Source organism: Acomys minous (assembly GCF_964271855.1).
Source record: "Acomys minous genome assembly, chromosome: 11".
Lineage (NCBI taxonomy): Eukaryota > Metazoa > Chordata > Mammalia > Rodentia > Muridae > Acomys > Acomys minous.
In genome coordinates this window covers 21,988,875-22,004,924 of record NC_140492.1, presented here as the reverse complement: position 1 = coordinate 22,004,924, position 16,050 = coordinate 21,988,875, and the positions used below count along the sequence as shown (strand labels likewise).

The 16,050-nt window shown below is 35.8% G+C and overlaps 1 protein-coding gene and 1 long non-coding RNA gene across 13 annotated transcripts in view; one reads left to right on the top strand and one right to left on the bottom strand.

The window, feature by feature from the left end:
* ROBO2 (roundabout guidance receptor 2) overlaps window positions 1-16,050 on the bottom strand; it is a 1,536,637-nt gene that overhangs the window by 955,998 nt on the left and 564,589 nt on the right. The window lies entirely within an intron of this gene.
* LOC311608900 overlaps window positions 1-16,050 on the top strand; it is a 34,073-nt gene that overhangs the window by 10,648 nt on the left and 7,375 nt on the right. For 2 of the 3 annotated variants that reach the window (XR_014783177.1, XR_014783178.1), the window contains exons 1-3: window positions 4,241-4,293; window positions 5,180-5,313; window positions 7,616-7,667. This is a non-coding gene — a long non-coding RNA (uncharacterized lncRNA). Of the gene's footprint in view, window positions 1-4,240; window positions 4,294-5,179; window positions 5,314-7,615; window positions 7,668-16,050 lie in introns of those variants that run through there. The other variant, XR_014783176.1, reaches the window with a different exon arrangement.

Below are 16,050 nucleotides of genomic sequence, written 5' to 3'. Positions count from 1 at the left end.
CAGTTCCTGCTATGCAGATGTTAACTATGAAGCCTGGATCTGCTCCATTCCCATCTCTGAGTGCCTAGGAGTTGAGTTTGTTGTTCATGTCAGGGATACTCCTTTGTGTTACACTTTTAAAGAGCTAGGTATCAGGAAGTCTGCAAAGATTAACCCTGTGCTCAGAATCTGAACCATTAACTTATTGCTCTTTGCCTAACATTCAAGCGGCAAAAGAACAATTTGAATAAAAATGTAAGGGGAGAATTCTCGAGCTGTAATTGTCTTTCTTAGTAAAATTATTACATGCTACCACAGGTCATTGCAGACTATCGGAGAAGTGGTGAATTACTGTAATAAAAATGTACAAGGAAATTAAACTGTAGAAGCAAATAAGTAGCTCTTCTTTCTCAACTGCACGTATTTTCCTTAACCATAAAAGCATGCTCAAAACAAAAAAAACCTGATTTTTCTAATATAAGACTATCTATTTGATAATGAAAGGATCATAATATTAAGATAGTACATAATTTTCTATCCTATTTAACATGTAAGAACAGACAACTGCTTGTTTATAGGCTGGACACCACAGTCTTGAACGGCGTTCTTATTAGTGTATACTTCCATAGTATTTCTTAAGATACAGCATTTGGTAATGCACACATAGAACACTTGCTTTCTCTTTATGATAAAAGCTATTGTGTCATGTGGAAAACTCGATAACGTTGCTGCTTAGGGACAGCAGCTGTCTTGACATGTTTAAATTGATCTCTGGTCAACAGCTCAAATCCCAAGATAACAGATGCAAAGTCTACCAACATTCATAAAAGAGGTTCAACAAATGGCAATCAAGAAGCAAAGGAATATGCCTTCCTATTATTTCCCCATATCAAAATTAGTTCATCACTATATAATCCAGCATTCATTCAAACTACATTTGGAAAGAGAAAAGACTAATAATAAAACCAAAATTTACTTCTTGAAACAAATTTTAGAAACTGTCTAAGGAGGTCTCCCATACAATACACAGATATTTCGAGTTGTTTAACATGGAAAGGATGTAGCTGTTTAGTACTCACCAAATAGTCATAGCTACTGTCTCCATGGAACATACCTATGCATTCAGTAACCATATTAACCTGAATTATGAGAAAAATCTCACTTATGAAGAAATAATATGCAGAGTATATGATGATTGAACCCAGATATGAACTGCGTGTCTTCATATGGAAAGAAGATAGTTTATTAACTAACATGTTATATCTTCCCAAAGCTTCCCATAACATTTGTGTAATTTAATAAATAGTCTTTGGGGATGAAAATTAGACTAAGTACTTGAACTATCTTAACTTTCACTTTATTCTTAATATACTGATTGAATTCTAAAAGAAAAGTAAAGTAATAATCAAAATGAATGAGGAATAAAAAAAGGAAAGACAGAAGGATGCTGACTAGACCACAGAGCTAATCAGACCCCTGACTAACAACACATATAGTCATTGAATTGCGATTTATTAGTAGAGATATAAATTTCATTACTGAGATAGGAGATGAACATTTTTCCAAACAAAACTTCATATATTTTTGATAAACAACTCATTGTTAGTGTAGACTATTAATCAAACCACAACAATGTTTTTCAGCTATTATATATCAGACAATATAAACAATGGAAATCGCAGTCCAGAAAATAAAAAGTCTGATCAGTTGAAATCACAATTCGGGAGCTGTAAGATTTATGCACCAATGATTACAGTATAAGAAAATGAATAGTCTTTAGATTTTCTAAGAACCCAATGAAGAGACAAATATGATAACTTGGGAGATGGCAAAACAACTCTCCAAACAGCTAAAAATGTTTTCCACGTAAAAGGAAGAAGCAAAGAGACTGCTATTAGAAGTGCTGTACACACCTTCACTCTGATACAGCCACAGTTCCTGGGTAGGAAAATGCTGGTTTCCAAAGACTAAGCACATGGTGACTGGCTCTCTAGAGACTCAGACTGGTTGAAGTAAATAACTATCACAGATGCTGACCAGCCATTGAAATATGAGAAGACGCCAATAGAGTTCTATTTCAAATTTCCTGAAACGGCTCTGTTATTCCAAGCTGTAGAAAAGGTCAGGCACAGTAGAAGGAAGTGAAAATTGAATAAAATATACTGCCAAGTGAATGAACAGCAAGGAAGAGAAAATACAGGTTATTATATCAGAGTATATTTTTAAAATATTTTACTTTTAAATAAGAGAAATTTTATTAAAGAGTGATTGAAACATTAATTTAATATGAAATATAAAAAGTTTCAAAGGTAATTCATTAACTTGATCAATATGTGCTACTCTTTTGTAAGAACAGCTTTTTTATTCTTCAAGCTGACATACTTCCTGTCTGCCCATTATTCAGAACATAAATATTTTCATATTCATATTCTACCATTACATGCTGTACAACACAATATAATCAGATAGTATATCTCATAATTTTAGTATTTCTAGTTCTGCACTGACAGGCACTTAACAATAATCAATTATTTATGATGACAACAAACTTGAAGAACATTCCTCCTTCAGATTGAGTCTGTTAAGGCAAACAAGAAAAAGAAAAAAAGGACTTTCATAATGTGCTTCTTGAAAGTTATTTAAGTTTGAGGTAATAACAGCTGAAAGGAAAATATTGTTCATAATACTAACACCCCCTGTTTGAATGTCATTAAGGCAATCAGCAAGTGGCTGCTTTGTTCTTTCAGCTATTCTTCACCTCCTAATAACTGAATTCATTTATATCAGGAGTCAACAAATTGTTTTATTAGTGTAAGCATGTTATAATCAAGCTCTTTTTGTTTGTTTGCTTTCTTTTTTGAGAGAGGGTTTCTCTGTGTATTCTTGGCTGGTCTGAACTGGCTTTGCAGGCCAGGCCAGTCTTGAATTTATAGGGATTCCCCCAACCTCTCGTCTTCCCATATACTGGGATAAGAGGTGTGCACTGGGCCGGGTGTGGTGGCGCACGCCTTTAATCCCAGCACTCAGGAGGCAGAGGCAGGTGGATTGCTGTGAGTTCAAGGCCATCCTGGTCTACAAAGCGAGTCCAGGACAGCCAAGTCTACACAGAGAAACCCTGTCTCAAAAGATAAAAAAAAAAAAAAAAAAAAAAAGAGGTGTGCACCACAATACCTGGCTATAACCAACTTATGAATGTATATCATTTAATTCATGTTAGGACTCAGTAGAGGTGCCTTATACATACGTTTTTGTTTTCTTTTAGATATATAAAGGAAGGCAAAGGATTTGATAGTCTATAAAGGGAGGCATTCAAATAAATGATACTTCTGTAATGTCAAACAATGAAAATAACAGAGAGAACATCTGTTAATTTGGTTCAAGATAAAAATATTTTATATGTTTCATAACAGTATATTAATAATGACTTCAGTACTAAAGGAATATAAATGGATTCAGTATCAGCAATGCTTTGATGACTACAGCTTTGTGTTGGGGAAATAACATGATACAATGAATCTGAAGCTAAACATAAAACTACTTAAGGAAAATACATTTCAGTATAGGGGACAGATTATTGCCTGCTAGTCCTCACTGTCCCACATGTTTGGATGATTTACAGTGCTTCATAAAGAAAGTTTAAGGAGGCACAGGTACAAAGGTGACTTGTTTCAGGACCCTGGAATAGGAACAGAATTTTCTGCATATAACTCATCTGTCCTTACTGTTATCCAGGTTTTTTTGTTGTTGTTGTTTTTTGTTTTTTGGTTTTTTTTTTTTTTTTTTTTTTTTTTTTTTTTTTTGCATTAAGATTTGGGGAAAACAGAACATGAATAAAATGCTTTGCTGGAGCCAATTGGTTATTGACTTAACATGTATGAAGCTGTTGTATCAGGTTGAACCATTCCACGTGACGGTGGAGGATCAAGATTATCATAAGCTCCCAAGAAACTTATGAGACAGAGCTGCTCAGAAAACTTACAACTCATGTGCCTCATCCCAGAATATAAGCTTTGAGGAAAGAACAGGAAATTCCTTCAGCCAACACAGTACCTCTAAACTGAAGAGAACACCACAGTGACCCAGCTTTGTGAGTCATTACCCATATAGGGAAAGAGAGAAAGTTCTGTAATGCAGCTGCTTGAGGCATTCATACCCTTCTAAGTTAGTGCAATAAATATCATTTTACCAAAATGGACTCTGATGGGATTCCTTCTTCGGTCTGTGACTACAGTCTTCATCTGGGACAAATGGAAATATCTATGCATCGAAACTTAAATTTTTGAAAAACAATTCACAAGAGATACTACAAGTAATGTATGTATTTATCATTATCCATATTTCCAGATAGCTAACACTCCTGAAAATAGTAGTGTATATGCCATACAGCAAAATCAAACAGAATTACCAGTGGCTTTTGGGCCTTCTACCTGTATTAGTGAGTGGGATGAGAGGGAGAGTTTAGAATTGTAAATATGTAAGGACATATCCTATTTGTAAATGCAATCTGTTTTGTGCTGTTCTTAGAAAGAAGAAGTGAGCATGTGAACTTAGATATGTGAGCTTTAATAGCAACATCATTGCTTTGTGCACATTTTTATTTTTGCTCAATTATCAAGAATCTGGGCTTGAAAATATTCTGTATTAAAAAAGCCACTGGTCATAAGCCCTACTTTGTAAATATCAAAGGAGATTCTTGACATCAGTGGTAGAAGTTCTTAGAAAATAAGCTTCAGTCATATAAATGGACTTTGACTTATTTTCTCACCAAGTATGCATGAATTTGTATAGCACTCATCATTCATCAGTGTTTTGAGAGTGCTTTAGTATGTATGCCTTAGAGTAATCTTGCTGGTGTTTAATGTGTAATGTGAAAAAAAAAACGTGATTTCATCAGACCCAATGTAATGGGAAACAATGCAATAATTTCTCTAATTAAAATGGAAAAAATAAAGATTTTTGGAGAAGAATAAAAGTATTAGTTGAATACTAGAAATTTTAGTTCTGTTATTTTGTATAAAGTGCAACATATTTCAGGAAAGAAAGAGTGGTTTGTGCATTTGTACAAAATTCGATTTAAAGATGAGAGATCATTATCCTAATTAATTAGTATACTACTATAGCCTTAAATATTTCAAAATTGGTGTTTCTATATTTTGAAAGAGTTTATAAACTTGTTATGACATGTCTTTTCAAAATATAGGCAACAAGTATTACTTCTAACTTCAGAGATTCCAAAGTCATCAAAATGGTACTTGAGGATTTTCCTGCTTCATAGGAGAAATTATGATTTTTATATTATGAAATTATTGACAATTGTGAGAACAAAATGCAAATGTGAGTGAATCTATTACCATCCTCAGGTCACATGGATACCTGAACTTGGCTATCCAAATATATATCATTAATTTATTTGGCAAAGAATGTTAACTATCTTAACAGAGAGAGCCATTCTTTCTTGTGTTTATATCTAATACCTATCTCAAACTTCAGAGAAGGAGATAATCTTTCAGTTTCTGGTATTTTAATAGAAATTGTTATCATTCTCCAGTAAAGTCAGTCAAAATGGTTATTTATTTCATAATGATCAGCATAACAACTAATTTTTTTAAGATTAGCAGCTTATTGAACCCTTTTCATAGTGGGATAGTAGATAAATGAAAGACACTCCAGCCAATTATGCCTGAAAATCAAGAATAGGTATAGGATAAATGGTAGAATTAAGCCAGAAATTCCTTTAAAATAAATTTATTTAGAAGTAGCAACAGATCTCATCAAAATAGCAACAAGTTAGTGAACACCAGATAGAATAGGATCAATCTATGCATAGTTTTCAGTTTACCATGGGGCTGTGTTCTAAAGAAACATGGCACAGTGGGATTATTCTAAACTAAAGGGGCATTGAAAACACTTAGCCTGCTGAACAGCACAGCATAGCCACACAGTGGTTTGTGGGTGTCTGTTTATTCCTCTATTCTGATGACTTTGTGACTAATTTCTGTGACTTGCTTCCATGATCTAGCATCTATACAGCTTACTTACCACCATTTTGTGGAAAAATGTCTATTCAATGCATATCATTTACACATTATCACGAAACCTGAATAATCCTGTTGCACAATTTTAAGTAAGGGAATTTTAGGTATCATTGGAAGTTTATAGTTCAGAAGCAAAGTTGTAGCTATGTTTTCCATACAGAAAGAAAAAAAAATATGTCTGTCAGATGTACAGAGCCAGAAGGCTGAAGCTGAGGCTCCAACATTATCGAGAGTTTTGGGCGACTGTTCAGGTAGCAAACTGTCTTTGTTATTTTTCTTTCTCTTTGGAAGCTGCTAATCTGCATTTCCTGCTTACCCAGCTAATTAATTTTATTCCTTCTCAAGACTCTGATGGCGCTGAAGACCACATAGTTTAGTTTTACAATTAAGCTTAGCTGTTTAGGGGTTAAGATGTTTTTAGGTCTAAATAAATGTTTTAATTTGATAGAGATGAGATATGATAGGTATTGATTTACATCCAGATTTTTGGACTCACCAAGATAGAAAAGATGTTTTCTTCAAGGTTGCCAAATACAAATAGCCATTACATTAATATAATTCCTGATTCTCTTGTAGTTCTTGCTATACATACTTCATTTATATATCTATAATAATATAAATATATAAATAAATATATTAATATTAAAAATCCAAAACAAAAACAAAATTAATAACTATGTTTTAAAGACATAATTGCCTAACATTGTAGACAATTTTCTATGCAAAATAAAATTTTAATTTAAAAATGAAAAAGAAGAAGAAGAAGAAGAAGAAGAAGAAGAAGAAGAAGAAGAAGAAGAAGACGATGACTAGAAAGGTGACTCAAAAGTTCAGAGTAGTTGTTCTTGCAGAGGATCTGTTTTGGTTCCTAGCACCTATGTGGTGGCTAATAACCATTTGTAACAACAGTTCTAGGGTTCAATGGCCTCTTCTGACATATTCAGGCACCAAGCACAAGAAGATAGAAAGAATGTTCATACATGCCTGCAGGCAAAACATAAAATAAAATAAGTAAGTTTAACTTTTACAAAAATAGTAGCAATAACTTTTAAATAAAAAAATGCCATGAGGTAATAGATAGAAATTAAGATGAGATATAGTTTAATCAAGTGATGGCATATAAGGCCAAATGCTATGTTTGACCTTCCATTTTTGAGTAGTACGGGAATTATGATGCTTAGCATATTAAAAAATGATACAATCTCTTAGTACATTAGCTTTATCTGCAGAAGTAGTATCTGAATTCCTAAAATTTCCCTAGAAATTATAATAGATTACACTTTTACAAGGGTCACCAAAGACCATTGGATAAAAAGATATTTCCATTAAAATTTATAACAAAATTACCGTTATGAAGTAGCAACAAAAAAAAAAATGTAATGGTTGGAGGTCACCACAACATAAGGAATGCTATTAAAAGGCCACAACACAATGGAGATTGAGAAACACTGTGATAGATAAAGCAGGAAAATTATTAATTAGATATAGTCTGCAATATAAAATATTATCAACTCTAACAATATAAAATATAAGGATGCTGGGGTTCCAAGATGGCGGCGCCTATCATGCCTATCATGCACTGTATCTGATCTACTGCACAGAGACCTGAGAACGGACTGGGAGCCACAGACTGCAAGAACGGGAGAACACCAGGTGAGTGGGGTCCCATACAGTGCAGACCACAGGCAGGTCTGGCCCCGGGTCAACCAACAGCCCATGGAGGTCCTAAACCCATTCTCCAGGCTTTGGAATGGACCTCACCTGCAGACTGCAGCTGGCCTCTACAGCGCAAATGCAGTGTGTGCGGTGGTGGAACACCAGAGCTCCTGGCCTAGGGAAGTCTCAGGGAAATGGGTGAATCTGTCTTCAGACACCCACATCTGCCCCACGCAAGTCCACGGAGAGCCCCTGAGGCTGCAGTGAAGCCCATGTGGCATGGAATGCAGTGCCCAGAAAAAGCACATGCAGTCTGAAGGGGTCCAGGCCAGAGCCAGGCAGCAGGCCACTGCAGACCAAGCCTGCAAAATCGGGCTGATAGAATGTGGCCTGGACAGTCTCCACGGCCTGACAGGGACTCTCATGCTCATGGGAAACACTGGACAGACCTGAGGGGTTTAGAAGGGGATCTGAATTGCAAACATAACTCAGTGGGACTGAACGGCCAAAGGTACACTATCTAGACTGGTCTGCTATCTATCCTGGTCCGGTCAGGAACCTGACTATAGGTCACAGCAGTCTGGGCCTGGAAAATTGGACAGATAAAGCCTGGCCCGGACAGTCACCACAGGCCGGCAGGGACTCCCATGGTCATGAGAGAATCTGAATAGCTCTGAGGTGTCTGGAAGGAGGTCTGAATTGCAGCCAAAGCTCAGTGGGATTGAACCACCAAAGGTGCACTATCTAGATTGGTCTGGGCAGGAATGTGACTTTCGGCCACAGCGGTCAAGGCATAGATAATTGGGCAGAGAAAGCCTTGATCAAACAGTCCCCCACAGCTTGACAGAGTCTCCCATGCTTTTAGGAGAAACTGGACAATCCTGAGGGGTGTGGGTAGGGTCTGAACTGCAGCCAGAACTCAGTGGGACAGAACCACCACAGGCCTGCTGTCTGAACAAGTACAGGCAGGAACCTATCTACTCTCTACAGCAGTCTGTGCCTGCACAATAGGACAGTTAGAACCTGCTCTGGCCAGTCCTCACAGCCTGATGAGGTCTCCCACATGCTTGGGAGAGGCTAGACTGGCCCGAGTGGTCAGGACAGAAAATTAAACAGCGTGCCCCAACACAGCTGGTCTGAATCCCCTCAGTAGTATGTGAATGGAATCAGGCAGAAGCCTATCTCTGCAGACTCAGTCAGGAGATTAAGTTATAGAGCAAAGTTTCCTGGAGCAGAAACCAGGTCAACTGCTGGTTCCAGGGAAGAAGTCCCTGAACCTTGTGGCAGGGACACGTGACCTATAATCACTCACCAACTATCCACTGTCAACGACCAGTGAAGGACACCAGAAGCTACCACCTGACTAAAGGACAGAATAACAATGCAAATAACAAAAACCAAAATAACTTAGTATCTCCAGATGCCAGCTATCACAAAGAAACAACCCTGAGAACTCACACACAATCAAAATACAAGAAAATGACTTCAAATCCTTAGTAATGAAGATGATAATGGAGGAAACGAATAAAATCCATAATCAAATGCAGGAAGACGCAGCCAAACAGGTGGAAGACATAAAAGAGGCCTACAGAGAGGCACTGGAAAAAATTCAGGAAATATATACAACCATATGAAGAAAATCAATAAAACAGTTCAAGATCTGAAGATGAAAATGGAAACTGGGATTAAGGAACAGACCGAAGAAAACCAGGAACAAAAGACCTTAGAGAAGAAAGTAAGCAACATAGAGGTGAGCGTCTTTATCAGAATCCAAAAAATGGAGGAATGAATCTCAGGACTAAAAGATACAATAATAGAACTCAAAGCCACCATCAAAAACAATGCTAAATCTGAAAAATTCCTGACACAAAATATCCAGGAAATCAAGGACACCATGAAAAGACAAAACCTGAGAATATTAGGCACCAAGGAAAGAGAAGACATCCAACTCCAAGGCCCAGAAAATATCTTCAACAAAATCAAAGAAGAAAATTTCCCCAATTTAAAGAAGGAGATGCATATAAACATACAAGAGGCCTACAGGACACCAAGTAGAATAGACCAGAAAAGGAAATCTTCCTGCCACATAACAATAAAAACACAAAATATACGTAACAAAAAAAATATTAAAAAGCAGCAAGAGAAAAATACCAAGTAACATATAATGGCAAACCTATCAGAATTACACCTGACTTTTCAGCAGAGACCATAAAAGTCAGAAGGGCCTCGACAGAGGTCCTACAAACCCTAAGAGACCACAGATGCCTGGCCAGACTACTATACCCAGCTAAACTATCAATAACCATTATCAGAGAAAACAAAATATTCCATAACAAAAACAAATTCAAATAGTTTCTTTCCACAAATCCGATTTTATGTAAGTTACTAGATGGAAAACTCCACCACAAAGGGACAAGCCACAACCAAAACTACACAGGAAATAGATAACCACACCATCACAAAAACACAACCACACAAACTCTCTACTGTAACCAACATAAAAAACTAAGGGACATAACAATTCACATATCATTAATATCTCTCAACAACAATGGTCTCAATTCTCAAAAAAAAAAAAAAAAGACACAGACTAACTGAATGGATACATAAGCAAGATCCAACATTCTTCTTCATTGACAAAACACTTCTCACCCAGAAGCACAGACATTACCTCAGGATAAAAGGCTGAAAACAATATTCCAAGAAAACAGTCACAAGAAGCAAGCTGGTATAGCCATTTTAATATAAAATAAAATAGACTTTCAACCAAAATTAATCAAAAGGCATGAGGTAGGACACTTCATACCCATCGAAGGTAACATTAACCAAGATGACACCACAATTCTGAACCTCTATGCTCCAAATACAATGGCACCCACATTTGTAAAAGAACTAGTAACAAAGCTTAAACCACACATTGATCCCCACATATTTATAGTGGGAGACTTCAACATCCCATTTTCACTAAAGGATAGGTCATTGAAGCAGAAACTAAGCCGAGAAATAACATCATTTACTAACATCATGAATTAAATGTATCTAACAGATACTTATAGAATTTTTCACCCAACACAAAGGATTATATCTTCTTCTCAGCACCCCATGGAACCTTCTCCAAAAATGATCACATAGTAGGCCACAAAGCAAGCCTCATCAGATACAAGAACTTTGAAATAATACCTTGTATCCTATCAGATCACCATGGTCTAAGGCTGGACTTCAACAACAACGGAAATCACAAAATGTCTAAACACACATGGAAACTAAACAACTCTCTGCTTAATGACACCTGGGTCAGGGAAGAAATAAATAAAGAAATTAAGGACTTCCTGAAATTCAGTGAAAATGAAGAAACAACATATCCAACTTTGTGGGACACATTGAAAGCAGTGATAAGAGAAAAATTCATAGCACTAAATTCCTTAATAAAGAAATTGGAAACATCCCACATAAGCATCTTAACAACACACCCAGAACCCAAGAAAAAAAAAAGAAGCAGAAACACCCAAGAGGAGAAGATGTCTGAAAATAATCAAACTCAGGACTGAAGGCAATAAATTAGAAACAAAGGAAACAGTCCAAAGAATCAACAAAAACAGGAGCTGGTTCTTTGAGAAAATCAACAAAATAGACAAACCGATTGCCAAACTAACTAAAAGGCTGAGAGATGCTATCCAAATCAACAAAATAAGAAATGAGAAGGGAGACATAACAACAAACACGGAAGAATACAAAAAATTACAAGATCTTACTTTAAAGGCACATATGACACAAAATTTGAAAATGGAAGGAAATGGACAATTTTCTTCATCAATTCCACTTGCCAAAATTGAGTCAAGATCAGATAAACAAATTAAATAGTTCTATTTCACCTATAGAAAGAGAAGCAATCATTGATGGTCTCCCAACCAAAAAGAATCTCAGGGTCAGATGGTTTCAGCACAGAATTCTACCAGACCTGCAAAGAACAGAGGAATAGCAAATGCCTGAGAAACACTTAAAGAAATGCTCAACATCTTTATTCATCAGAGAAATGCAAATCAAAACAACTCTGAGATACTATCTTACACCCATCAGAATGGCAAAGATCAAAAATTCAAGTGACACCACATGCTGGCGAGGATATGGAAAAAGAGGAACACTCCATTGCTGGTGGGAGTGTAAACTTGTAAAACAACTTTTCAAATCTATCTGGTGTTCTCTCAGAAAACTGGGAATAGGGCTTCCTCAAGACCCAACTCTTCCACTCCTTGGAATATACCCAGAAAATGCTCCTCCACACAAGGACATATGCTCAACTACGTTCATAGCAGCCTTATTCATAATAGCCAGAACCTGGAAACAGCCTAAGTGTCCCTCAGTTGAAGAATGGACAAAGAAACTGTGGTACACTTACACTATGGAATACTACTCAGCTATTAAAAACAAGGAAATCCCAAAAATTTGTGGACAAATGGATGAGACTAGAAATAATCAAACTGAGTGAGTTAACCCAGAAGTAGAAAGACTCATATGGTATATATTCACTTATAATTGGAAACTAGCCCAAAAAGGCATGTCCCATGAAAATCTTCACTTACCAGGACATTGGGATAGATGTGAGGACATCCTACTTGTACTCTAAATATAATCAAACAATAAAAATCAAATAGTCAAAGCATATTTTTAAAAAAATCAGTTAAGAGATATATAGGAGGTGGGGAAATAGAAATATCGAGAGGGTCCTAGAAACCTACAATAAGAAAGAACATTGTGATGGGTGGATCAGGGCCCAAGGGAGTCTGCTCAAACTATTGCATTAACCAAGGACAATACAAGTAGAAAACATTGAATTCCTACTCTGATCTAGCCAATCGACAGGACATTCTCCACAGTTATGTGGAAAGCGGGGACTGACTCTGACATGAACTCTGGTGCTCCGTATTTGACCATCTCCCCTAGGTGGGGAAGCCTAGTGGCACTCAAGGAAAGAATAACCAGGCTACCAAATGAGACATGATAGCCTAAGACCATATAGTGAGGGAGGAGGTCCCCCTTGGTCATAGACCTAGGGGAGGGGAATAGGGTGAAAGTGAAAGGGAGGGAGGAATGGGAAGATATAAATGATGGGCTATCAGTTGAGTTGTAATCTGAACAAATTAAGTAAATAAAAAATTTAAGAGTGCATTATAAACAATAAAGACTTTTTTATAGAGGTGAAAGGAGGTATTAATGGTGCCTTACACATGGAGCACTTTCAGACACAAAACTATAGGCTGAGAAAGTAAAATTGTAGGGTCTCTGGTTTATTTTTTGTAGCTATAAAATGAAGTTCAGAATGACAAAATATTGATATAGTTGACAAAAGCAAGTTTTCAAATAGGAGATGCCCGTGTGTATCAGGCCTAATATTTAGAACATAGTTAAGAGTTATGCTTGTTTATAAAATGAAGATTATAAGAGATTTTCTTGCTTAGTGTTGTAGGTTTTGTTAGATGGTCTTTGGCTTTCAGAAGGAGTATTATCAATCCAAATAAAAATTTTCATTTAAAATATATATCTGCACAGAATTACATGTATTATAGTTTTTCTCTTCTAGTGAGATATTTAGTGGTGTGATTCCCTATAAGTGTTTCAGATACCTTTACTGTTATTTTACCCACTTCTCTCCTCTTCTTCTATATTTATCAGCCTCTCCCTCTCTAATTAGATTTTCCTGGTTTTCTCATTTCCTTTTTACTTTTTTTGATTTTTGTAGTCACTCCAGGATATGTACTTATACCTGAAGACTTGGATATAGGCATCTCAAAGAAAGAAAAACATGAAATTTGACTTTTAGCATCTGGGTTACTTCACTCAATATTCTCTTTTCTAATATGTGTGTTTGTCTGAGTGTGAGCTTGAGGACATGAGTGCAGTATACTTTGTTGGCCAAAAGAGGGTATCCGACATCTGAGAACTGACGCCAAAGGTGTTTGAGAGCCAGCTATCTGACATGGGTGCCAGGAGTCAAACATGGTTTCTCTGCAAATGAAATATGTGCTTTTAATTACTGAACCATCTCTCTAGTCCCTATGTTTTAATCATTTCTAAGTTTCATCTCCACAGGGCACTCGAGATAATTCACCAAATAATATCACATATATGCCATACATTTTAACTCTTGTTTCTGGCTGTTTCAGTAAAAGAAAAAAGGCATAACTTTCATTATATATAATGCTATATAAATATACATAAATGTATATAAAATATATAAATGAATATATAATATATTAAATGTATGGGGCCTCTACATGATACTCTTCACAATATTACCTTGGATATCCCATGAAGCTTTGTCATATTATTGTCGAACAGTGTTTTGGAAACTTCAAGGTTTTTTTTTTATTTAACCATAATTAATTTATTATTTATTGAAAATAGATTTTCCTCTATTTATATTCAGATTACAATCTCTCCTTGCCAACTTCTCTCACATCCTCCCCTCCTCCTCACTCCCCAAAAGCCATGCCCTTCCTTTCTCTTTCTCATTAGAAAAAAAAATCTAGGCAGAATCCTTACTTTCTTGACATGTTCACTGCATAGGAATCAGACTAAACTAGGTATTTTTCTATCATTTCATTATGTTTACTTTCTTCCTAAGAGAATTTAACAGGTCTGACCTTCATTTCTTTATTTTTTGTTCATTTTGAGTAAAGATTTTTCTATGAAACAAACACTTCACACTTTTAAATATAGTTCATTTTTGCTAGTGACAATATTAGATTTGAAACACCTGCTTGCCGTGTGCAACTAGCAACTTCAAATTCACAGTTCATTATGCTTTAAATACTCCTGCCTTGGGAAGGTGCCAGACACATGCCTTCTTCAGAAATAAGATTTCACCCTGATTCTCCATTATCAAACTGTAATTGGAGGAGGTCACTAAACTATTCTGAACAGATGCTTGGGAATGTGCTTTTCTGATTTGGAGACATGCATAAGATGAAGGCACAGGCCCCTCACTTTTAAGATAAAATTCAATCAAGTAAATCTTCAAGGTCTATCATTATAGGAAAGGAATTTCCCTGCATAGTGGTCAGTCTCAGTTCTGGTGAATATAAGGTGATGCTGATTAAGCAAAGTGGTGCATATGGCAAAGCACAGGAAGATGACAAGGCAGCCTAAGAGCAGTTTATCCAGCGTGGTCTCCCTTCATCCTTAATACAGCAATGCAGGGCAGCAACATGGGACATAGAGCAAGAAACAGGGAGATCAATACTGTGTTTAAATAAATGTTCACATTTTGCAACACATGCCTTTATATCATGGTTTATTTAGGGGAGTTGTATTGAAAACAATATATATTTAAATGAATGAAAGCATATAAAATTAAAAACAAATAAATTAAAGTTCACCTACACTTTATGTCTACATACCCATACTTGGAGATAGGATTAGTAAATTTCTTCCATACACTCACTGTGCTGTACATATATAATTTATTTTGTAAGTATGAAAAGAAAATCAACAGGTGCTCTTCGGTAAATTCTCTTTTTTTTCTCAAATATTTCTTTATGCCTAGTGATGCAGTCAATTCTGTCAAGCAAATTCTGTTTCAAGTGGTAAAACACATTATTATATGATGCTACCAAAATGCTTTAGTAAGCCTTTCTGCATTTAATGGCTTTGTGGTAGTTTTATGCTTGTGTATATAATTATAAACCATACCAAAATAAGCTTTTAGGTACACATGTTTATGTTTTTCATGATAGTCCGCACAGTAAAATGTCCCATAAAGTCTCAGTGCTAGATAAAGGACAAGGGTAACTAAGAAATGCTAAGAGTGGGAGAAATAGGGTCAATCATACCAATTGGTTATCCAATGCCAAATAATTACCGTGAAGAGAACATGTATATATATTAGATAGAAAGAGCAGGTTGTATTTATATATTTATGAAAATACACATAATGTGGCAATAATTAAAGAAAAAGAAGCCATGAATTTGAAAAAGAGCAATGGAAAGTATATGAGAGGGTTTGGAGGAAAGAAAGGGGAGAGGAAATTGATGGAATTATATGATAGTGTCAAAATTTTTAAAGCATTCTGAAATACTTGGGTCTTTTGGTATACGTATTTAAAACTTTATAGATGCATTTAAATTTTAAACTAGCATAAAGACATATTTGCCCCCTGTTCAATACTTATTTTTGCACTCATTATAACCATATAAAGAATTTTAATACATGCCTATCAGACAAAAGTTCATTGCTAAGATGAACAAAAATGACAATCTGTAATGATCTTTAAAAAGTTCAGCAAGATTTAACTCAACCACTCCCATTCAAACTGTCATTTATAGGGATGAAAAATATTTTCAACATTTACACTGAAGCACAGAGCCCACGAGAAGACAAATC